This window comes from Chironomus tepperi, unplaced genomic scaffold (genome assembly GCF_022539635.2).
Source record: "Chironomus tepperi strain 1889 unplaced genomic scaffold, CSIRO-AGI_Ctep_v1 contig_163, whole genome shotgun sequence".
Taxonomy (NCBI): domain Eukaryota; kingdom Metazoa; phylum Arthropoda; class Insecta; order Diptera; family Chironomidae; genus Chironomus; species Chironomus tepperi.
This window is the reverse complement of record NW_027226285.1, coordinates 382,043-408,302: the sequence shown is the minus strand read 5'-3', so window position 1 is coordinate 408,302 and position 26,260 is coordinate 382,043. Positions and strand designations below refer to the sequence as shown.

General features: G+C 35.7%; 2 long non-coding RNA genes across 2 annotated transcripts; both read left to right on the top strand.

Annotated features, from left to right (window-relative positions):
• The first annotated feature begins 14,912 nt into the window (after positions 1-14,912).
• On the top strand, positions 14,913-16,772 carry LOC139088557 (uncharacterized). Its single transcript, XR_011544233.1, has 2 exons — positions 14,913-16,166; positions 16,252-16,772. It is a non-coding gene; the product is annotated as an uncharacterized lncRNA (long non-coding RNA).
• A 1,237-nt stretch (positions 16,773-18,009) lies between these two features.
• LOC139088558 (uncharacterized) lies at positions 18,010-20,013 on the top strand. The gene is made up of 2 exons (XR_011544234.1): positions 18,010-19,508; positions 19,574-20,013. It is a non-coding gene; the product is annotated as an uncharacterized lncRNA (long non-coding RNA).
• The last annotated feature ends 6,247 nt before the right edge of the window (positions 20,014-26,260 follow it).

Genomic DNA, 26,260 nt, shown 5'->3' with positions numbered 1-26,260 from the left:
AAAACATCAAAAAACTCCAAACCTCTCAAACACTTGAAGCATTCAGCTTCAATCTCACATTTTTTTTTTCAGTTCCAACACTTATTTTTTACATCCATCTTCAAGCTACAACACAAAAAGTCATAAAAATTGAATGAAAATTGACAAAACTTTCCCAAGGAAATGTCATAAAATATTTTTTTTTTTTCTTCATCGACGACGAATGACGTGAATGGACGTAAGAATCGTGTGCATTTATCTTTTGATTAGATCCCTTAAATCTCCAAAAAAAAAAAGAAAAAAACTTTAATTAAAAGTGATTTTGCGTCGAAGATACATTGAGTTTCTTGATACATCTTGGGAGGGGTTGTGCTTTAATGATGTTCATCTTTGAAGCTGCTTGTTTTGTACACATACTCACTTATCTATATACCATAAGTTGGTTAATCAATCCTAAATATGACACCATGCAGTTGTGACTCTTACTCTGACTTACCGCCCTATTCACTTTGAATCCGGATTAATATTTGAGTCTCGGATTCAAACCAAATACAGAACCAAGTCAGTGTCACACAAGCCTAGTGTCACATGCGGTTTAAATCCTGCGTAACTCTGTTATAGTTCCTTATTCGGTTTAGACCCGAAGTGTCTATGGCAAAGCGCCATATTCAGTTTGATCCGGTATTATGCCAGAGTCAAACACAGCATCAAGTCAGAGTCACGCTTGCCAGGGTCGGATTATTGATCCATTAACTGATTTGTGTTGTTCCGGTTACTTTGCTGGCCGTTCAGATCAACTGTGAACCATGACCTTCGATAAATAACACTCAAAAGTAGCTTTATCACTGACTAATGCTTGACAATTCCCAATTCTAAGTAGAGTACCATCTGAATTCATTCAGAACTACTTTTAAGCCCCTAAAAAAGTAAAACGTCATTTACGTACAATCCCCCTTTCCCAAAATTCATTGAAGGGAGAAAAAAAAAACCCGAAATCATTTGAGATTTTGAGCATCAAGGTGGCTACAGTTGAACGCATTTCATGCCTCTTGCCCATTTATATTTTATGGATGGTGGAAACTAATAAAATTAATCATGAAATAAATATACGCTCAATAAATTAAAGGAAGAAAAGAAGTAGTAAGACCTAATCATTACGCATTTATGCGAGCACATTGTGTTCTGTATGGCAAATATACCTCAAAATATTTTTATGTGTATTTTCTACCTTTTTTTTCATACATAATTTGCTACTTCTCCTTGCCAACATCCACAACCGAAACTTTTTTCCTTATGTTCTTGGGACTCAATTCGACTCGAGTCGATAGATAACGTACAGATTAGAATCTTACGATTTTTCATGAATGAGTGAATTAATAAAAGTTATTCGATATGAATAAATAAGGAAGTGAAATGAGAGGAAGTAAGAGATTTGATTGTGATACGTATGGATGAATGTGAGTATATTGGAAGTAAAATTGAAGCTTAAAAAATTTTTTCGTGCTTCATTACAAGTTCTAATGTAATCGCTGGGGGATTACTTATGCTTGCTTAATTTTAGTCCTATTTTTTTGTTTCGTAGATGTATGGATGGATGGATGAGAGGCTTTTGGGACAATAGAAAAAAATTGATTATGATTTCAAAAGAAAAACGAATGTGGATTTGAAATGAAGTGGAATGATTGACATAAATATGGTTGGGATAATGAGGAATTAGATACATGTGGGGGGTATGTTGGGAAATTACGTAACATATTTGATACTTACCCTAATAGCACAAATGGGTTAGTCGAGCATGATTCTGATTTGGTGCCGGACTTGGTTTAAATTTGTCATCGTAGTTTCTCCTACCTGGTGCCTGATGGTGACTTGATGCCGGATTTGATATCGATTAGCCAACTGGTGCTATTCAGGCAAGCGTTGCGGGAGGAGGAATCTAGAAAAGCTATTTTTGAAGTTACCTAAATTCTCGACGTTCTCTTAGTCGTTTGCAAGCGATTTTCCGTAATTTTGTAATTAGATTCAGGCAGGATTTCAGGTTGTGTCTATTAATCCTTAATTTCGGGTTACTAAACCGAATAACACAATCCGGTTAATTGATCCAAAATTCAACACCAAGCCAGCGTGAGTATGGCATGGTGCAAGAATTAAGTCACGTCGTTCTGGAATTGGATTTTCGATCGACTAACCGGTCTGTGCTATTCGGGCATTCATCAGCCTTTTCTCATTCCAAACAAATTAAAAGACATTTTAAAAATTGTCCTCAAATTTCCAAAACTTACATCAAATCCACCTCAAGTAAATGCCACCCACTCACTTTGATCTTCAAATCCAATTTGACATTAATTTTGTTCTTCTCTCGAATTTAATTCCAAATTAAATTGACCGTAATAATTACAGAAGCAATTTAATAAAAGATCAAATGAGCGAAGGTAATTTTCTTTTCATTTTTTTTGTCAACGCAAAGTAATCAAAGGAATTCCTCACGTGTTTCAAGAACCAAAAAAAAATTCCATCTAATATTATTATAGAGATTAAAAAAAAGGAAGGTTGTGGTGCCTTTTGGTATGCGAGTCATGACGAAATAAACAGTCAACAGTCAACCTTTTTTTGGAAATTAAGGACGCATTTGATTTCGGCCAGGGGTGTACTCAGGGTCCACGCTGCTTCCATTCCTCAATATGAGATGTCTCTTAAATATTGGGTGGATTTTGTGGTTAATTTTATGAAGAACCTTAAGAAATTGACGAATTCTTCCGAAAATTGGATTTAAGATCCCTAAAAGCCTCCTTCCCTCTGAATATCCCCTTTTTCCCCTCCCATACACCCCTCCCTCCCTAAATACATCTCTGATCCCCACTGAGTTAAACGAATCTGAAAAGGTCAATGTCAGTTATTTACTCAAATCGTTTATGAGTCAATAACAAATTAAATATTAATTTTGAGATGGGGAATGTATAGAATTATGTCGCATTAAGACAAGTTAAAGGATGAATTTTAATGTTTTATGGAATGTTGATATCAAAAAAGTTTAGGAACTGATGAAAAATAACTTGTCAGACCGGATTGGGAATTTTTGATGAATTTTTTATGATTTTCAAGGTTAGACACATCAAAGTATGAAATATTGTTGGAGATAATGTTACTACTCACCTCATAAATTGTTGATGCTGGAAAATATTTGATTTTTTGTTAAAGCTTGGATTTATTTTTGCAAAAAAAAAATGGGTTGACTTTAAATTTTTTGAATCAAGGCTACTGAGATGTGGATTTAATAAGGGTTGCTCGAATTTTACTTAATATGTACTAAAAAGTTGGTCATTTGATATCCCTCTGAAGAGTTAGAGTTGAAAAAAGAGGGAGGTTGACTATTAAACCCCTCATAGTCCCAGATACGCCTCCCAGGTACGGGTCTGATGTCTTAACCTAGTCTTACTTCATTTTGGCCCTGAAAAGAAATTGTTCGTTATGAACTTCTGTAATTTCGTAAATATAGTGCATTTGAATTCGACTCAACCAAATGAGTTGTCATAACAAGGAGAGAGGCATTGTCAGAAGGTTTCGTCTCTGAATGGAAGACACACTTGACCTTCATGGCTACAAATCTGGTTTTGAGGTTGGCTTGGTCAATTTTTTTATCGGCATAGTGGCTAGACACTCTGTCGTACAAGATCCCGAGTGATTAAAAATGCATTATACCTAGTTAGGCCAAGCTAATGTCTAGTTGTAACGGGTTTTTGTCCATTTGGCAGAATCATTCTGGTAGATTCTCATTTACAAAATGCAACTCGGTACTTAGCTACTTCATTCATATTAAGCGTTACGTAATCTACAACATCCAACGTCTATAAATACAAAATAAAAATAAAAACCTTTTAAAAATGTTCATCATTTTTTTCTGAAATTTACCTTCTTTATAATTTACACAGAAAATATGAATCTTTCTCATAAAAATTAACCTTAATCCCTACAAAAATCCCCAAAAATCGTTCTCAGCTCACAAAAAAAAAATTACATAGAGGCACCTCTTGAGTCATAAAAGAAATTTTTACGAGGATTATAAAAAATCAAAAGCTGAAAATTTCCAAGCAATTAAATTTTCTATTGGCAATAATTAACTCAAAAGAATTCCTCTTGTTCCATTCAAGGTAACTTTAAAGTAGCAATTTAAAAGTTATACAGGAGAATAAAATTGGAAAACGAGCAACGAGAAAGATGAAAGGAAGAAGGAAAAAAGTTAAGACATGAGTAAGCTCCATAAATCAACAAATGAAAACGGGCTACTGATTGCTTTCTTCGTACCTTTTTGAAGCACAAATAAAGACACACGCAATTTAAGGGAATGAGCGAAGAGTAAAAGCATCAACATACAAGGAACTACCAAAAAAATTGAATCAAGTAAGAAATACTCGAATTGCATAAGAATGTTGATAACGCGCAGTTATGACAGATAGAGACAGATTGACCAGTAGAGAGATAGATATATTGACTGACTAGCAGGTACATAAGCTGACGTTACAATTAACCAGATCAAACAAATGGTCAGAAAGGGAGACAGACAACTAAGCGGATAACAGGAGCAGTTTCAACCCCCATCCCACCTTTTTGGGTACGTCCTGGTATATGATATAATTTAGACCTATGTTCGGCATCAAGTGACATGTATCAGTGCTACTATCAAACGGACTATGCTTGATTCTAATTATACTGACCACAAGGCTTCTCTCTTTTCAACATTTGACCTGAAATCCAACACTAGGCTGGTTTCGGATCGATGTAAAGCCTAGCTTCATGATGAAGTTCCTAGGCCACATTATTGACATACAAACGGGCATATATGCATGCAGAGAGACAAGTTCAGGTCATATAACTGATGAACATCCAACAAGTCAACTCGATAGTCGCAGTTGGTCCTGTGGTGTCATATCAGAATGAAATCTGGAATGTTGAACCATATATAGACGAGTGCAAGAGTAAGGCTTCTGTGACCGAGTATTAATGAGCTTCTGTGACTTAATGAGTACGTAGGTTCGATTCCCATTTGAAGCCCAATCTCTCAATCATTATATAGAGTGCTTTCGATATGACAAAGATTCTCACAATGCTCACAACATTTACATAAACAGACAGAACAAGGACTCAAGCAACCTGTCCATGCTCTAACATAATTGCACCCAAAAAGAAGAAAATCATCGACATAAATACAACGGAGAATAAGGAAAATGCCAAAGAAAAAAAAAATATTGGGAAAAAAGTAGCAGTTCGTAATTGAGTAGGTTGAGTGGCGTAAAGGGAACGAGGAATCTCCATAACAAGCATATATACGTGTCTATATATATACATTATTTTTCGGGCAGAAGGCATAAATCAATGTGTGTTTAATTGTGCGAAAAAGCAAATATAAATGCGAAAGTGCCCTAATACATCAATTTTTGGAGCCATTAACTTTCTCAAACATGCTTCAATGCTGATTTCTCTCGATGATTCTCTCACACCACACCACATTTTGTGTGTATGTTCGATTCTCTTCTGCTTCTTATCTATACAATTTTTTTTGGTTGGTCGTAGAAACAGAAATTGTACAATAAAGGAAGCATTATTGTTATTTGATGAAGTTTTTTTTTATTTCCATTTCGAGTAATTTTTTTGTCAATTTGATAAGTCAATGGAACTGAAAAGTTTTAGTTGACTGACCGAGTTATCGCCTGTTCTGTACAAATGACATAAATGGTCGTACACAGATGTCGTCTAATCGTTGGGTGGAGGATGAGGGGTTGGGGTGGATTGATGTGAGAGGCTTTTATAGACTTTGTGATGTGTGGATGTAAGGGAAGCTAAGATTGAGGATTTTAGGTAACTCAAAATGGGAGGAGGCACTCTCAATGCCCTTAATGCCCCCCTTGGTTCCACTCTTGGGTTGACTCCCAACCAGAAAGGGAAAGGGTGGCGTATGACCTAAGGAAAGCCTTAGATTGGAGCTTTGGGAATATCCCAATGCAGCAAGAGGATTGACTGCTAGCTGACAAGAAGACGGGTGGGGTTTGACCTCCAATCAAGCCCCTTCCCCTTCCCTGAATGCGCTCCTAGTTCCAGGACAAAGCATTGACTTCCAAAACCTTCCATTATCCTCCCCAGATGACGTCATTGACAAACTGACCATCTACCATATTTTCAACTTCCATTTCCCAAATTAGAATCGCTTTAGTTCAATTTAACTGTCACCGTCTGGCACCAACTAATTCCATTTAGAATTTACAGTTAATATTCATTAAGATAGTTACTTAATTCCACAAATTGCCACTCACTTTAATTTAATTGACAATCGATATCCAATTTAATCTACTTATTCAAGATTTTTATCCTTTTTTTTCAGACTCAATGGAATTGAAATCACGACCATTTAAATTACTCACAATCGATGACAAAATGCGCTTAAATTATTCACATCATCGACTCATTCACTCGTTCATCCTTTTTTTCCATTTCATTGATTTGAACAATTTTGTGTGTGTATGCTTGATTCAGTCCTGAAATTGTTGTTAAAGTTAAAACTGTGACTTCCTTCCACCTTCATTTTATATTCCTATTGTTTCTTTTCATGTGGATTTCTTTTTTTTATGAAATAGAATATAGAATAGTAAGGAAATGGTCAATAAGATGTGCATATGGTTAAGGAAATTGGAATCTATGAATAATTTGAGGATGTTCGATGATTTTATGGATGAATGAGGTGCTTTGTATTTATTTGGGAATTACTATAATAGGGTGAGAATCTCAAGTTCAAGGGATTTGGACGCAACTTGAGCTGTATCAGGATCCACAAGAATTTAATTTCTAGGGACTTGCATGTTTGACTTGAAACAGAATTAGGAGTGAATTCAAGGATGGGAAGGAGGAGAGAGGTTGGAGGTCAACTCTTCTGGCTACAAGATACATGAGGATCAATAGCTTAAGCAATACCCGAGTTCAGAGACGTAGCCATCGGGCTCACAAAAGACAGCAGCCTTCTCTTATCCACAGTCCATCCCCTCCGCATCATTTTCCCTTAGAGAATTGCAATACCTACCGTAGTGGTATGTTATGGTCCAAAGTATGTCGATGTCCATGTCACTTCGTTGCCGTCCTGACATAAAAATGACGAAAAAACCTACAAGTGCCCAGACGGTACCATGACAGTTATTTTCTACTTCAATACCTGAAATTTCACACATTGTTCCAGATTCCCATAAGCACCTAGATTCACCTATATATCATCCATAACTCTACATACCTTCCCAACCCCCAGTAAGTCTCTCTTAAAATTTGTCTTCATAGTTTTGTATCATAAAAATCTCAAACTTTTGTTTCTGTTCCTGCAAATATTTACTTATTCTCCATTCAGGCGTAATGTATCATGTTTGCAGGAGTGAAAAAATAACAATAAGTCCTTAAAAACAATAAATATGTATGAGAAATAGCATAAAAAAGTATGCTATATTTTTTCAAAAGCAGCTGGAATTGTTTCAATGGCGGTGACAATAGCAATTGTTGAGTGCAGCATAAAAAAAACTTTTTCCTATTCAATTGTTTTTCCACGGAATGAAAAACATGAAAATAGAAAGTTTGTAAGGAACTATGATTTTCGAGAATATGAAAAAAGGAATAAGTTGAAATTGTGTGAAATGAATGAGAATGAGGACACGGAAAATTATTTGTGTAATGGCTGTATTATTATGAATGAGCTAATGATAATAATAGTAAGCATGAATGGTAAATGGTGTATAGTGAGAAATTTATATACTTTGTTGAACATGATGATTTCTTGGGTTTTGGAGCAGGGTAAGTTATGGGATATAAATTTGTTTGAGTAGACAGTATCCAGGGTGCATTCAGGGACGTATTCTGGGTCCGATTACTCCTGTGATGGTACGGTAGGGTATGACATGTTCGTAATGGTATAAATACACCATTGGTTCGATACAATGGTGCACCTAGTATGGCATCGTATAGGTACACCACTGGTATAGTACCTGGTATTGCATATTGGTCTATCTGGAGCGTGTCAAAGCTACACTAATCGTGTACTGATGGTCCAGGATGTGTTGTAGTGATCCAATATGGGTGTGTCACTTTTCCATACCAAGAGTGTCTCTGTACCATACCTGTGGTGAGCCTATATATAACAAGAAGGACACTACGGTACCTAACAGCAGTTTCTATGGCTACTTGGGGTCATGTTATTCCGTATCGCATCACCACTGAATATTCGACCACAGTTGGGGTTATTAAGGTCAATATCCTCACCTCCATCCCTTTATAGACAATATTCTATTTGAACCATGACTTAACAACCCTGCTAACACTCTTAATGAATGATTACTTATTCATATGACTTAATATTCCCCCAAGGCTTTTAACAATGCTTGCTTTCCTATCTGGTCTATTGTCAATCTTGTTAACTTACTGAATATTCCATTGAAACTTAAAACTTAAAGAGTTTCACGAGCTTCATTCAGACACTAAACAATAGAACTTTTCTGAAAATAAACAGAAAGATGTAAAAATACCTTACAATTTATCATCAAAAATCATTAATATCTTAGAGTGCTAATTATGGTAATTGAATGAATCATCAGCAACACGAGAAGCGTGAAAAGATAAATAAATGGTAAAAAAAAGTGTATCATAATCCATAGAAGATATTTGAGACATTTAATGACAAAATAATTCATGAATTATAAGTTTTATTTCTCTTATTCAGCTCAGCTCTCACTTGATGACGAATGTTTTGTAGAAATGGAATAGAACTCAATTATTCTTCAAATATTGACAATGCGAATATAGCGCTTTATTTTCATTGTAAATGGAAAATTAATTTAATTTCTTCGTTTAAACTTTTTCCTTCTCTCGTTTGTCTTTTATAAAAATTATTTCTAACTAAATTATTTTCGAGATGGGGAATTGAGTAGAGGTCTGTGGATGGTTGGTTGCTCGATATTTTGACACAAGAACGCTTACACAAACGTCTAATTAGTGATTAGTATCACTCTATGGAGTGTGTTGGAATATAGTCACATGAGTATCCGGCCAATTCCATCACTCCCCATCCCCTCTCTTTACTCTCTGCAAGCTATGTTCCGGGAATGGCTACCAAGCAGAAGCAGACAATATAATTGAAACCAAGTGGCATATGTTTAATAATAACCTGTATTTGCCTACTAACCTGAAAGATTCCATGCTAAACCCCTAAGCAGGATCAACAACAGGATAACCTCCCTTAGATGGAGCATACGACTCTATCGATAGCTTCCATTACCCAATTTTCAATATCAAGTGCAGTTCGGGAGTAATATAAAATACAACAAATTGGATAATTGATCCAAAACTCTACATCTGGCAGACTCTATCATAGTGCAGGATTTAAACCAAATTCAACACCAAATCAAAGCCATCCTCTTCTGGGACCAAGGCATTGGCACTGTTCATCCGCTTTAATCCGGTACATATAAGCCTTTCATCCGCTTTCATCCGGCTCATACAATCTTTGATTAGGATAAAATGTGTGTCAATGCCTTGCCTGGGAAAGGATTTTTGATCAACTAACCAATTTGTTAGTTTGAACTCCTGAAAAGAAGCTGTCGATAGAGACATTATTGCATTTGATATTGGCAATTATGAAGCTAAGTATAGAACCAGCTTTAAGCGTCATCTGAGGGAGGCCATGTATATGATCTGTGCCACCATCGAAGGAAGTAAGTAGTTAGCCGATTTGTGCTATTCTGGTTTACGATACCCAATCCGCTGACTACATCTCACAATCTATCTTCTTAAGATTCTCCTTATAAATCCAAAACATTATCATGCACCAACTCCCATAACAAATCCACAAGCATTACCTAAATCCCGTCATGAATCAACACCGATGTCTCACATCCACAATCCCTAATATTCACATTTTTCACCCGAAAAATATGAAATGTATAAATGGTGTGATGGCAAAAGTTTGTTTTAGACGACTAAAAAATGCCATTAATGCCAGTGAAATCTCGCACTCATTCTCAATATTATTATTATTATTATTATTATTGTGTGTGTCTGCACGTATATATCATACAAAAAAGGGCATAAAGAGAACTAGAGATGGTGTGTAGAGATTTATGAACATCGTTTTTATAATTTTTATTTATGGATCCTTTTGTTTGTGTTCTCGTTTCTCGTTTTTATCGCATTTTCAGCATTTTTTTCCATTCCCGTTCGCTTCCCCTTCCTCCCCTCTCACCACCGTTAAAATTGTTTTTGTTCTTTTGTGTCCACTTCTTTTTTTTTGCTTTTAAAGGCCATTTAATCATTTAATTGTTGTGATTTATGATGCATTCGACTCCCCAATTCCTTGTGCTATACAAAAATTGCAGGAGGAAGAAGGAAAAATGTCCATTGGGAGAATTTTGTTAGACTTTTCGTTCGGAGGGGATCTTAATATTTTGGTGGGATTTGACTGTCAACTGTAATTACTTTTTTGGAGATTCATTAACTTTCTTACCTTTAGTGATGGTCTTAGTGCTTTTTGAGTTGTTAGGGAGACTATGGCTATGGAGGAATTGAGAAAATGAAGCATTACCCCGGGGCGCACTAGATGTATTTTAAAGAGATGTTGTTGCCTCCTCAGAAGGTCCACGTTGTAGAAAAGGCTAATAATTCAGCACTAATTCATCATGACTCTAGGTTGAGATCATATCCAGTAAAGTTCAGTCTAAAATCAGATCCATTTTGCCCCGGAGCAGATATTTTGCCTCTATTACGCCTTGAGTCTTTCAGAGGCCCTTGTGAGTTCATGCTCGTCTCGGTTAATTCTCTTAGATCCCTAGATATACCCCAAATATGCCCCATCTATTAACAAAGTCTGTCCTGTGCTGCTCCGGGCAGATATTTTGTCTCTTTTAAGCCATGTGTCTTCCCAGGGCTCCTTGTTTGTCCGTGAAGCTACTCAACCGGAGTAATTTCCTTTAGATACCTAGATAAATCCCAAATGTGCCCCAGCAATTAACAAAATCAGACACAAGCTGCCCGGGGTTATACCAAATTCCCCATCCAAAAACCCCACAAGGGCAATTCAAAAGTTTTTCATTTTTTTCTTCTTCATTTTCATGAGTGTGAATCAGCATGATTCTGGTGGTATTGTGATGAAAACAAAGAAATGCGAATGGATAAAAATGTGGCTCACAACATGAGGTGCCAGACATCGGAACAATTTTTTTTTTAAATTCCATTTTTCTGTCATTTCTGGTCTCTCTCTGAATATATATGGAGGAAATGGAAAACAAAAGAATCATGCACAAAAGTGGTTTTGCTTAGTCTATAAATTTCTCATTGGAAACATCATGTTGTCTTGACTTTTGACTGCCCACAAAATGCATTATTAGAAATATAGAGAAATGAGAAAGTTTATGAGTTTTATGGATTTATGTGCTTTATCTAGAACTAAGTCAATGTTTAACACATTTCATCATGAAACTGACTGCACATCGTGTTTGGTTTATGGTCTGTTGAATGAACGTGGGCTGTTGCACTTAGTGCATTATTAATTGCTTAATTCGCTGGATGGATGGATCAATTGTGACTCATGGACTGTCTTAGATGATGCCTGAAGCTGACTACTGACTGTCAGTTGCAAATACTTAATAGCCAAATGCAATACTGTCATATACTTCTTGTTAATCCAACAAATTGGAGGCAATTAAGCTCGTAGATCTAAGCCAGTGTTGTCCAGCCTATATAGTCCCAAGAAACACTTTGATGGTTAGCTAAGACGGAAACCACACCCAGGATACGCTACTAATGCTGACTAATGCAACAGAACACAATTTGGACTTCATTGCTCTTAACTTCTCGATTCTACATCTCAATCAAGCTGCATAGCACATGATAGCACTAAAGAATTTGCAATTTCCTTAATTTACCTCCATTTGATCATCTCAATACCTAACAAATACTCAAAAAAAACCAAAAATCCATTTTAATTTATCCGTATCCATAGATGACTAAAAAGAAGTCAGCAAATGTAACCGAAACAGATTACGTAAAATTCATTTACGGAAGAATTGTGACCATGAAAGATGTAAATAGTTCATAAACAAGTCCAAATGAAAGCAAACAGAAGCACAACATCCTAATAATCTAGAGCATTAGTACAAACTTTTCATCCCTTTTTTTCCCATCCGACATTCCTCAAAATAAAAGCAGCAGAGAATGTTGCTGCCATGAATATATAATTCAAACTTTAATGGATTAATGACTTTTGGTATGTCGACAGAAAAGTTTCAAGCAATGCATAAATTCATACACTTAAAAGGGCTTTTGGTTTTGTGTTTATTCTATTCCAACATGTTGATTTGTTTGTACATAAATAAACAAGAGAACTAAGAACCTAACATACTGCACAGAAAAATACTAGATCCATTTTTGAGATTAACTTTTTTTTTCCTCTCTTCTCATTCTCTTTTATGTTCTGGCTTGCTCTATGCTGTTTCAAACTATTATTGAGTTATGGTTGCATGCAGTTGTGGAATGTGCGTGTAGCGCAGAGTTCTGGATGTATATAAATGATTTGAAATCTTTAAGAATGAGAGTATGGAGCTTGTTCTGGAACGGAAGTTGAATTTATTGATTAGGTATAGATTTGGGCTTAGACTGGCTTAGCAAGAGGCTTCTAGAGAAGAAAAGTACAGTTCCTCACAACATAGCTTGAATAGGACTTGAACCCACGTCCTACGATTCTCGATCACATTCTCCTACCACTGAGCTACCAGTGGTTGATTCAGGGTGTAGCACAGAAAGGCTTAAGCCTTTCTTCTCTATGAAGTGCCAACGACACAACTCTTATCGTTGTTTAGGACCATTTAGCTCGAAAGTCATACCAATAACTATCAGAAATCCCAAAAAATCAATCCAAACAGCACAACAATCATCCACAAAAGCCAGCTATCTCAGAAAACATAACAAAAAAAGAATAAAACTGCATTACGAAACGAGAAAGTTGTTTCAATTCGTTTCCATTCACCCTCAACCTCGAACAACAGCATAAACATTTTCTTTATTTTCTGTTGTTCCTACATCCATCGCATTCACTCACTTAGTCACAATTGTTGTGAATATATGCAGTGGTTTTTCATCAAAAATCTGTGTATTAAAATCTTTATTTTCATTCAATTTCGCAATCTTTTGTTCCCTATCTTATTCGTACCACAACATATAGAGGGAGTGGGAGCCCATCCAATGTAATGAACATTTCATCCATCCAATTGATACTATTTTCTTCATTCTTTTCAATTTTCGTGATGGAAGTCGATAGTGGAAGGAAAAAAAAATTATAATCAAGGCAAAGACAGTCTATCCATGTGTAATACAATGGCAACAACAGAAGATTGAGAAGGAAGTAAAATAAATTGTCATGCTGTTATGCTTGTGAGGCGGCAAAAATTCATTTGTAATGAATGGAATGAAGGGGACAATATATAATATTGCAAATTTTGAGGGTGACTCATTGTTATGAAAGTTATTAAATTTAATTTTACGGTGATTACTGCGTTTTTTTTATTTTGAAAATATTTTTTGGTAGCAATTTTTTATATTTTTTAATATGGGATGTGCCAATTTTATTATTAGCAAGCTTAAGGGTCAACTTTTTTGATAGATCAGGACAATAAAAAACACTCAACATGTTGAAAATTATTGTTAAAAATTGGAAAAACATTATGTTTTAAAATTTTAATTTTAGGTTTGGCAATTGCAGCTGTGACCTTCATGAAATTTCTATGCCTTGAAAATTCAATTGGTGAAAATTTGATTTGCTATTTTTATGGGATGTAGATTGATACCAAAATGAAAATGAAGTACATTGCAATATTACTTACTGAATAGACCAAAACCACTACCGTAAAGTTTATCCGAGTCCAGAGATGGCAATTGACCAATGAAGATCGACGAAAACCTGCAAGTCGATCGTCGTTGACTGCAGATTGTAGAAGCAAAAAATGGCCGAAAATAGCAGATTGCTTACTCTGTACGAGTCATCCTAGAGAAATATTGACTAAAATACCTAGAAATCAACCCCTGAGCCCAATTCTCCATCCTCGAAACTACAATAAATGAGTAATGTTGAAAGATTTGAATTTTTTTTACAATTTTTGCAAATTTTTCGGATCAATAATTTTTCATTTTCTGTTGACTTCCTCCGAAAATCTGTCTATGCAATTGGGAATCATTCACAAATGACGTCTAAAACAAGTTAAATTGATAAAGAATTTTTTACAATTTCAGTGCCTTTTGGCTCAAAATGAACGCAAATAAATTCAATTGATTATTAAACAGCCTTTAGTAGTCAATCCCTTGCTTTAACTAACTTGCTTTAACGTAACATTCGATTGTCCCCATCCTCACCAACAAAAAACATCACCAAATTGTAAATCACGCAAAAAAATCTCATAACTCAATAAATTACATTCAAACCATAGCAAATTGTCCCCTTTTTCTTTCCATGCACGCATCTTCATTCGAACACACACTATACATGCCATTATATAAATCACTGACCTTCCCCTTGCATCATTACAGCAGCAATTAACTTATGTTACAAGATAGGAATGACTCATATTCAATGCATCCCTTCCAAAACCATTTAAATTGCTTCTTTTTTCTTATTTTCAATAGAAATTGCTTGTGGATGTGCTTAGGAATCAATTTAATCTTCGTAAAAATGTTGAGTTACTAATTAAATTATGGTTGCAAACATAAATAAGAGATATTGAAGAATTTTTGAGCAGGTTTAATTGCAAAAGTATCAGAATGGTTATTTTGTCTATAATTTGTGGACGTTACTGTATTAAAGCAGTAAGACGTAATTTTTATCAATTTTATTATCACGATAGTCTTTATCAATTTATTTCCTTAGTCAATAAGAGACGTTTGTGATTAACGAATGTATGTGAATTTTAATCGAATTGAAATATTGCGCAGTTTACAGTTCCATTAAGAATGAATCTACAAGACAGAAAATCGTCAAGATCTAAAGACAGTAGCAATAGACTGAAAGCTAGGTAGGTTTTCCTTAAAACATTAACCTTTGAGACAGTGTTGTTCAAACTTGACTTAAGTAGTAAGTCATGACCGAAACCGCACACGGCATACGATTTATTTAACAATTTAAGCATCAACGATGAGCCTGAAGACCTAAATTCCAGATCCTGTACAACAACCAATCCAATCTGTGATTATAAAAGTAAAAACGATCAATACCGTGACAACAACAGACCAATACCTCCACCACAATCAAGAAGTCTACAAAATTTAGCTGGAAGTCGTGTGAAACCTATAAGATCAAAGAGTTGGAACTCACAAATGCCTAGCGAAAAGTCTACATCAAGTCGAACATCTCTTAGAGACTCCATACCACCATCAGTTCCCGAAGAACTTGGAACATCATCTGATAATAAAGATACTGACAACGATTATTTAGAAATGCGCAAAAAATAATGTACCTGAAAACGTGATAACGTAATTTTATAATATAAGAAACACTACAGCTAAGAAATTAATAGATAAGAGGTAATTCACTTATGACGTGTGAGATTTCGAGTAAGGGGGTCTATGCATATCATTTTGTTGAAGAAAGTCTCAAGTATAGTATCAACCAGAGCTCAAAGTCTACTCGGATTGTGTATGGGAAAGTCCTCAGATGACTCGGATGTTGTATGGGGTCGACTCCAGATGACCAGATATTATATGTGGTCAAGTCGACTAGGGAAGACTTTTCCATACAAAATCCAGATAGACTACGAGATCAGGTATAGTAACGTAGACCTCTAAACCCCCTCCGCTCTGGTATCAACCCTGTACAGGATATACTGATATCCTTATCAGAAATAGATAAGAATGTACGTAACATGTGAATCACCTCTTAGTATGTATTCATTCAACCCATAATCCACTATACTTACCCAAAAAACGCTTCCATTGCTTCCTCAACTCCATTTCTTCCTCTACTCGCTTCATTCATTCAAATGCGTTAATATCTTCTATCACATAGGAATATAAATGCAGGAAAAAAAAGAATTTTAGCAAGCAACAATAACTCTCTCATCTGAGATGCTTCCCTTGTTTATTATTACTTCTGCATCGACGCTCGTATATTGAGAGGATATAAATTTAAGCACGTAAGTAATTTGATTCTATCGCATTAAATCGTAGATGATTCAAACCATTTTTTTTTTTTGTTTTGGATTTTTGACTTTCATGCAGAGAAGTAAAAAAAAAGGAGTAAAAGATTTTTCATGTGGCTGCGGGGATTTCTGGTTGTGTGTATGTTTATGTTTTTGCCAGCACACAAAAAAAAACATTCAGCATATTGCAAAAACAAGAAGATTAGAGAACAAGATCTGCTCTGTATTTTCATGAAAGCCTTGGGAGTAATTAACAAAGAAGCCTTTTATGTGAAGTGTGTGTGAGTGAGTGAGTGAGAGAGAAGGGACGAACAGTATGAAAGATGAATGTTATCATACATAACAGAGCCCAAGCCACATCATAAATGAAAATGATTTCCCATATAAATTTTCTCATCTCCTCTTAAAAGTACTCTGATGCTTTCCCCGCAAAAAAGTGATTTAATCTCGGAAGGCACTTATCTTATGCTGTTGTTTTTTTTTGTTGCCGCTATTACTTGTTACCCCATAATCATTATCATCATTTTACTTATACAACTTTTAGTTACTCAATGCTTCATTAACGAAATAAATTTTACTTCTTTTATATGCCACACAATATATGCTCATGTTGTGTGTACTTTTTATTGGTTGCCAACAAATACTTTACACATGCAGTCGTTTAGCATGGTTTTTGAGATAGTTTTGTGGCTTGCTTTAACAGTTTGATGGATTATTTTAAGTTTATTGACATACAGGCACTAAATCTTTGGATTTTCACATAAATTTAATGAATTTTTCACTTAGAACTATTAAATTTCATGTCTTGAATAGAAAACACAAGTTTATACACAATATTCAGGTTCCATTCACTTCCGATCATCAACTAATGATGATTATTTCACTAAAATTCATAACATTATTGAATTTCTTAAAAATTGTTGTCAAAAAACTAAGGGGAAAATCAACTTTGCCTTGAAAAATTGCCTAAAGCTGAGCGTCATTTCGATAAAATTCAAATTTTAAAAACCGTTACAAAATCAATTGACTTTTTATAACAGATTCATATACTTACTTTCAACAGCGCTTCCAACCTAATTTCCATGTAGTTCCGCAATCTTATTATTTTTGGTAAATAAGAATAAAACAATTTACGCGAATTCTTTCTCCTTTAGATTTAATTGCAAAGCATTAATGCTTGGTTGGGATTTCGGCACTTTCTCATTCCCATGTTATATTACTCGACAAAGTAAATGCTTTTTCAAGGCAATAATGGATAAAAGCAAAAACAACCAGCAATTTTTTTGTTGAGTAATTAAAAAGAATCTCAGTTGAAACGTTGAATAATTTTCTTTGTGGTGGCACTGAGGTGCACTTTACAGATGAAGAAGAAAATGGAAATGAAAATGAAAATTAAAATGGCAGTTAGGGAGAAATCGTTGGGATTTTTGTTGATGCGAAAGGTAAATCATGCAGATGATACGATGCATTGGGACAATTTTGAATGATTTACATTTTTTTTTTTGTGCTGAATGTTGTAATTGCTGTAGATTTATGGAATATTCAGAAGCGAATTTTGTGGTGTGATGGAAGTTTGGGGAATATCCAGTAGTAGTTATGATAGGATGAGTGTCGGATTTGTTCCGTTGTTCAGCACTAGATGGAGAAAGAAGGTTAAAGTATGCTTTGTGCCACGCTCCCTAACAACCCTCGGTAGCTCAGTGATAGCTCAGTGATAGGAACATGCGACTGGTAATCGTAAGGGCGTGAGTTCGAGTCCCACTCGAGCTGTGATATAATGAAGTATCGTTTCTTCTCTAGAGCCTTAGAAGTAGTAGTGACGTTTCTTCTCTAGAGCCTTAGAAGTAGTACAGTTCCGACGAATCCAAACTGATCAGTTCAGATCGTATGTTCAATTCTCACTGTGTGTGCTAAAAATATAACCATTGAATGACACCAAGCCTTAAGAGACTTGTGACTAGTTGAAAGTGACGTAACTTCTCTTCATCCCCTATCCATCCCATGCTGTAAATGGATGCAGCCATTCAAAAAAAGTACAATTCTATTTTTTCACCGCACATCACGTTCATAATCTTCTCATCTACCTTAAATTCCGAACATTTATCACATCTAAAAAAAAAGAACTGACAATAAAATTTCACATTTCCTAGAACACACAATACATGGCATATGTCTGCAAATAATTCCTATGAAAAACCTCAGGCACATCCTGAAGCTGAATATATATTTTTTTTTATAAAACAATTTACACATTCATGAACGTTCAACATGTTCCGCTCAGGAGGGTTTCCAGTTTTTCCTATTGTCTAAATTCATCTACTCCTTCCTATTTTCTTCCTTTGTATCCACGTTTTTTTTGCTGGCAAAGATTCACGTTCACCACGGAAGAAATTAATTCGGATCATTAAAATTTTAAATTTGAGTACGTGAATCATTAGCTTCATGAAGCATTTTCTTTTTGTGCTGCTTAAAGTTGTACTGAATGAAAAATGTCATTTCTCGAGACATTAATCCTCACTGTATCGCTTTTGCTTGCTGATGATATGGGTTAGTTGGCTAATGACGGGTTGGATTTGGACAGAAGGAGAGAAGAAAGGACAGGGAAGGACAGGAAGGACGGGAAAAGACAGGGAAGGACAGGGAAGGACAAGGAAAGACAGGAAGGACATGAAGGACAGGATGAACAGGAAGGACATGAAAGACAGGAAGAACATGAATGGCAGAGGAACGAAGGGACAGAACACCAGAAAGGATGGACATAACTTTCCAACTACCCATTTCCTATATCCAACCTCAATATCTCCTATATAATCCTCATCTCCTAACAATATAGGTGAATAAGTCACTAAAAAAAAGCCAGTTTAATGACCTTCCATGTTTTTCATCATGCAGTTTAATTAAAGTCTCGGCAACTTGCGGATACACAAAATATTTGATATCCGAATCACGTTGTGCATCTTCCTGAATATAATTTGTGTGATGATGTAGCTATCAACTAAGGAATTTATGTAAATAAAGTGATGAAGCTTTACATTCCTAAAAGGAATATGTGATAAGGAACAACATTTTGAAGGCTGATGTGCCTTTGAAGATTCCTCAAGATTCAAGATTCTTCAAAATATTTCAATAGATGATGACAGGAACCTTTAAAAAAACTTCAAAGAATTTTGCATCTCCTATCGCTGTACATGCTGCTCCAGAAAAAAAGAAAAAGTTCATCCCGTGAATAATTTTTATGACATCACGAAATTGTGCTTTTTAGATGGGATAAGATGGAAGGAAGAATGAAGCCGCAGCAACTGTTGGCAGGGAAATATCTTTAAAGATTTGCATCACGTATTTTATTTTAATTTCATCCCTGGTAATTGCACTTTGAAAAACATTTTTCATTCTCTTTTAAGTGCTTCGATGGGATTTTCGTGTGTATGCGGATATGGTTGGCCTTGCTTGCATGCTGCATGCTGTCTGCTGTACATAAAATGATGAAGAAAATTGTTGTTGAAAATCCTCTTATACCATCGACGTGATTTTACTCAAAATGTAGGGTAAATACATGTAGTTGAATATAACTAGTTGTTTTATGTATGCATACATAACATCCCAAGCAAGTTAAAAAACATTAAGTGCCATTTCATTGACAATTCAACAAATGTTTTAAATCGTTTTTACTAAAATCGTGACAAATGCGTAACTAATTGCAGTGGAACTGAAAAATGTCAATTGAATATTTAAGTTGCATGGCGTGTTGCCTTTACATGCACGTCACATTACCAACTATATGAATCTATGAGACAAATAATTTGCAGTAAATAAAAATTAAATTTTCCTAATTGCCGACAAATTTGTTTACAATCCTAAACTTGCCCTAAACCTATAAATGATTCTCTCGCTTTATCTTTATGAAGGAACAAATTTCTTTAAATCACATCATGGAGGATAATAATTATGGTTTACATTTTCAGCATTAATAGCTACAACATGCAAGAGTGAAATTATTTTCTCGTGTATAACAACATGCACATAGGTTTTGGTGGTTCTTGTCGCATCTTGTGAACATTCTGGGAGAAGTGATTTAGATGAAATTTAGTTTGAAGTTTTTCTGCAAGAAGCCTCGATCAGCACACCATGTTCGAAGTTGTCCTGATAGAAGAAGTCGGGAGGAGTCGGGAGGAGTCGGGAGGAGTCGGGAGGAGTCGGGAGGAGTCGGGAGGAGTCGGGAGGAGTCGGGAGGAGTCGGGAGGAGTCGGGAGGAGTCGGGAGGAGTCGGGAGGAGTCGGGAAGAGTTGGGAAGAGTTGGGATGAATCAGAAGGAGCTCGAAAACATGAGATTTTAATTTGTCAATTGCTACAAACTTCCAACCCTCAGAATATTCCATAATCATATCCAAAACTATATTAATTCAATCCAACAACACCCCTCGTATGCAATCAGCAAGAACCCCTACAGCGAATACTTACATGCTTAAAATTAAGTTGTGTGCAATTCATTTTGTGGTTTTCATTTCATTTGCATAACAAAATGCAATTCCAGAACATTACTCATGTGTACAGATTTATGAGAGGTTCACGAGAATTATTGTACATGTGCTTATAAGATGTATGGAAAAAATTTTCATGATGAGGGTGTATAAATTATTATTTTGTAAAGATTGTCGTGAGTTGATGTTGTGGATGCATTGATGCAGAAGTATTGATATTGTTCTGGATCTGGATGCATATGAGGATTTCTTAAGTGCTTTGGTTAGCAACATAGTATTCAACCGTGGAAGTATCGTGAAAGTCTCATTATATATTCCAAGGCAATATTTGAAGCTAGCTGAATTACAGCCGAGATCAAGAAGCATCGCCCAATCAAGTTTAAACAGGGACATTGCCAGAAAAGGCTAAGGCAAGGGAGTGTGATGGGTCTGTTGTAAGAGACAGTGAAGCATTTGGTATTGGAAATTGACCAAGGTCAGGTATCGATTGCGTCAGTTCTGGACATCATGAATCATAGATCTGTCCGGTCAATGCAGGTAATATATAAAGAAAGAGCGAGGTTGACCCACAAAACCCATCCCACCCTTCTGAATACCTCTCTAAGTATAGATCCATCATCAACAATCTAGACGGAAATCCATTCTCAAAATTTCCAGGCAACACCTCACATCCACTTCAACTATCGATTTCATGACTTGCCAAATTCATATCATCCTCACAAACTATCTATCTTATGGATATTCAACAATCTCTACCAACATGTAATCTCTCAATAAATCCAACAATTAATGATGATTGTCCATAACTAATGAATGGAGATTCTTGAGAACTAACGAACCTTGAGATGATTACACTTAATATCTTTTCCATACTCTATTGATTTTTAAGAAGTAGTTCATGGATATTTTTTGGTATATCCACATTAACCGCAATTCAATTTTGTTCTCAGACTGAGTTTCAGCATCAAGTATTGCTGCCGACAGAAAAAGAGTTTTAATCTTTAATTTTATATCTATTTAAAAATTGTTTAATTCCTAGTAAGCACATGAATAAGGATTAAAGTTTTGTAACATCTCTCATGGCACAAATTATCATCATCATCATCATGAACAGCAACAAGAGTAAGTATTAATTTCATGCCTCTAGATTTTGCTTAATTCACTAACATAATTATCGGGATAAAAGGGTTCTTAAGAACTCTCTTGCTATAACTTTATGTATGTTGCCATGTGCACGACAATATATGATGCTTTATAATCTCGTAATATCCTTATTTTATCATCTTAGAGCACTTTTTGTTGAGTAAATTCTGTTGAATTTATTATTATAATTATGGTTACTTCACTGTGCTAAGTACTGCTTATTATTTATCTATCTTGAATACTTTTTAAGAGGCACTCCTTAAGAGCTGAAAGTTAAAATTCATAGTCATACTCAAAATTGGAGTTTCTCATCCTAACAAGCATAGAACATGTTCTTAAGATCTTGGTCTACTTAAATAAACTAGTTGAACATAATCCCCGACGTTTCTCTCAGGTTACTATGTTCTTGAAAGCAAGCACTTTGTCTCCTTGGCAGCTACAAGAAGCGCATTCCTTCTGGATAAGTCCGAGAAGGACAGATTTTTGATTGATTAATTCCCGATTAGCACAAGTCGACTAATTTATCAAAAATCCAGCACCAAGCCGACGGAACTCTAGGATAGTGTCGAATTTAAACCAAATCCGGCACCACGGTCAAAGGCTTGATTTTGGTAATCGATTTATTAGCTTACGCTGTTCTTGGTTGTATCAAGTTATGTATCATAATTGATATAAAAGTGTTGCATAATAAGGATGCAAGTTTTGTGCCTAGTTCTAAGGATAGTTCGGAGAAGACTCGGATTAGGTATGGAAATATCGACTCAAGTCTACTCGAGTTCTGTTTCGATGGAAAAGAAGTCGTATCACGACGATATAGACCCCCTCCTTCCACTCTATGTACGTAACAAGTTAATGGCTCCTTAATTTACACTACCAAAATTATGACAAAGTCAGGAATTCTTACAGCAGTTCCTAAAAAAATCATATCTACGTCACTACATCCTTAATGTAAATTCATAGACGTAGGAAGTTCCTAAATTCATTAATAACCTACCATGACATCATCAAAAATCCCAACATCCAACATTTAACTGAGTTCCATCCATTCTCCCACAACAAACTACCAAAATCTAAAACCAGAAAAAATTTCAATACCCAAAATTTATCACAAAAGTTATATTTTTAGGAATGAAGGAATTTGACAAGGATTTAATGACGGTGTACCGCTATTTTCAGCATACCTGAGACACACAAAATACCATAATGTATACAAAAGCTGTCAAAGAATTTTTCGTTCACTCGAAAGTATATCGCATTACTGATTCCACGCGCTATTTTCTACTTTCATGAAAATCGCTTCATGTTGTGTGTTGGAAGTAGTGTAAAAAAAAAGGATTCGAGAAACAACTTAATTTTCTCGATATATACACTTCACAATTTCGATACATTTTTTTCCTTCTTCTTTAACTTTATCGCTCCCTTAGGCATTATTGATTTTTTTTGCTTCCTTTCCATTCGATTTGATATGTGCCTCATATCCACAGCACGAATATATCTTCTTCTTCTTTTTTCCTTAGGTTAGGGGCTGTTTGTACATTATGGAGCGAGAAAAATTGACTTTTTGAAGCGAACCTTCCTTCCTACACAGGATCAAAGCCTCCTTGGGATGAATGACCCCGATTCCCCACTACTCAATCCATTGCTTCAATTACCCCATTTCCTCCTCCTCCTTCCATTACTTGAATAACTTCACTCATCGTCTCTCCTCTTCATGACTAATATGATCCAAGTCCCCCCATCCCCTCCCATTTATTGAATAACCCCACTCCGTCCCTTGACTGACCCAACTCCCTACTCCCAGTCCATTGCTTAAATGACCACATTCCTCACCCCCTTCTATTAATTGAATAACTCCACTCCCCCTCCCCCTCCATTGCTTGGATAACCCCACTCCGCATCTCCCTTCCATTACTTTAATAATCTCATTTGTCCCCTCCATTCCTTGAAAGAACCCCATCCCCGTATCCTCTACCAATGCTTGAATAACCTCACTTCCCCTCGATTGCTTAAATGACCCCACTCTCCCTCCCCCTTTCATTGTTTGAATAGTTCTTCTCCCCACACCCCTATCCATTGCCTAAATAGTCCTCCTCCTCCATCAATAGATTTGATGGCTTGACTCCCGACTCTCCATTCCCATTCCATTACTCAAATACCCTCCTTTCCTCTCCCCCTCCTCCCCTATCTCCTAAGAACGTTACCTAACAAGTCAACGACCCCCACGTATATTCCTAAATGCTTTATGTGTTATTTTATTTTTCTTGAAAATACGAAGAAATGATAATGTCTGGTGTTTATCATTTTTCCTTTCTATCTGCTACCTCATCCCTTTTTTACTCCTCTCATTCATTCATTCTTCATACTCAATGATGACTCTAAGTAGATTTGTTGTGTGTAAGGATTTCAGAATTGCAAAGTAATCTCAAAATTCCCATTTACTGTTTATTATAATGGATGTATTTATGGGGTAAATGTGTGGTAAAAAATACATCAAGTGGATGACAATGTGCGATGGTCATTTTGTGGTTTGGACGGTTTTTTTGGATGATGAGAAAATGATGGAATATTATTAAATCGATTAAAGTATTGGGATGTCTAGGAATGATGTATGGTATGTAGTTTTGAAGAGTATCAAGGAAGGAGGATGGGTGAGATCGTGAGTTCGGTTCCGAATGTCTTAAACCCTTGAATAATAAAGTATTTTTCATGACCTTCCATAAATGTCATCTTAAGCTAGTCCTCTGAATTTCCAATTCTAAGTCTATTACCCGAGCGACAAAATGTTGAGATACTTGCCGAAAAGAGTCTGAATCCGCCGTCATGGTGCTGCTACTGCGACATCACGTCTTACCATCAATACGGTGACATAACGGTGACCTGGCGAACATGTCGTGCTGTCCGGGATAATATCTCTATTGACAGCTTCTGTCCATGAATTTTTAAGTCGCTCATGTGCTCATTAGTCATCTACAAAGTCAGACTTAAACACCTTACTTAAAACTTGAGAATACCATATTAAGCATGAGTCTAGTATCAATCCCAACCTCAAAATCTCATCATCCACACTTCCATAATTTTGAGACCTAACAAATGAATGCCTCCCACAAATTATACGAACGAGATTGTCATGATGGTTTATGTTGTCTGATAATAACATGATAATCATGTGATGAAGTCGAGAAATAAATTATCATATTAAGCTTTAATGAAGGATTCTTTAGAAGATATTTGATATCTAGATGAGATCAAGTTCATCATACTGTCTGTGGTTAAATCTTGGATTATGACTAGACAGACTAGAATGCATGTCTTGTGCTATAATGAATTCAAATTGCAGCATCCTTAAGCATTAAGGCAAGCATCCAAAATTTGATTCATTTATGTCAATTTTGACCCCATCCAATTGTCCAATTTAATATTTTGCCATTAAAGTCCACTTCCAATATTTGAAGAGGATATTTAATCTGTTCGATATCGTAATAATCCAATTCATTCCAATAATGTCTATCCTTTCATATCATCATGATTTGATATATTCTTGATTTTATAGCTTCAAGTGTTTATTTCGCACTAATGCCTTTGTTTGCTTTCCATCTCCATACCAACGCTGCTGTCTGACTGACTTTCACTTCCTTCGTCTTCCACCATTCCCAACACTTCATTTCCGATTTCCGACTTTTTATCTCCACTTGTAGTTTATTTTTCATCTAGCATGGCTATGCTTTGTTATTGTGATGGGGTAGTTTTGTTAGACAGCAGCAATAGTTATTTACATGATTTATTTATTCACATTTTTATAGTGTCAAGTGCTTCTTTTTTGCTGGGGTTGCAATGATTTCTTTTTGTGTTGTTCTGATTGTTTGTGATTATTTGGAAGTAATGTCCATAACGAGATAATTTAGGCTCTTTACTTAACTGTAATAATGCCTTACGATGTCTGAAGACATATGTTGGGAGCTGACTATCAGCTTGATATGGCAATTTTCAAGTAAAATTGTCTGATCTATTGGCTCTATAGGAAATAGGTGATGATATATCCGACCAAACAAGAAGCTAGCCTTTCTGGAATTCAAATAGGGCATGATTTCATTTCAGATGCAATATAGTTTCACTTTTAACTTGAGATCTTCAAATCTGACTTCTAGACGGTCAAAGTGCTCGTGGACGTCCAAAGAACTCATGGAAGTAAGCTGTCGAAAGAGATAGTATTGTGCTTGGTATCGGAAATAGACTCAACTCGACTTCTTTTGAAATCCAGGATAATTTCGACCTCTAGCTCCACCAAACCTTCATCTTCCCCATCAAAAAACCCCAAAACCTCAAAACATCCACTCCAGCCTCAATCCCCCTGATTAATAGATATGTTATTTCTACTACCAAGAATTTTCTAGCTTCAGGAATGATGCGTGACGACATTAAATTTGTTATATGAATGTCTTTTAGCCTTTATCACTCTTTCTCCATACA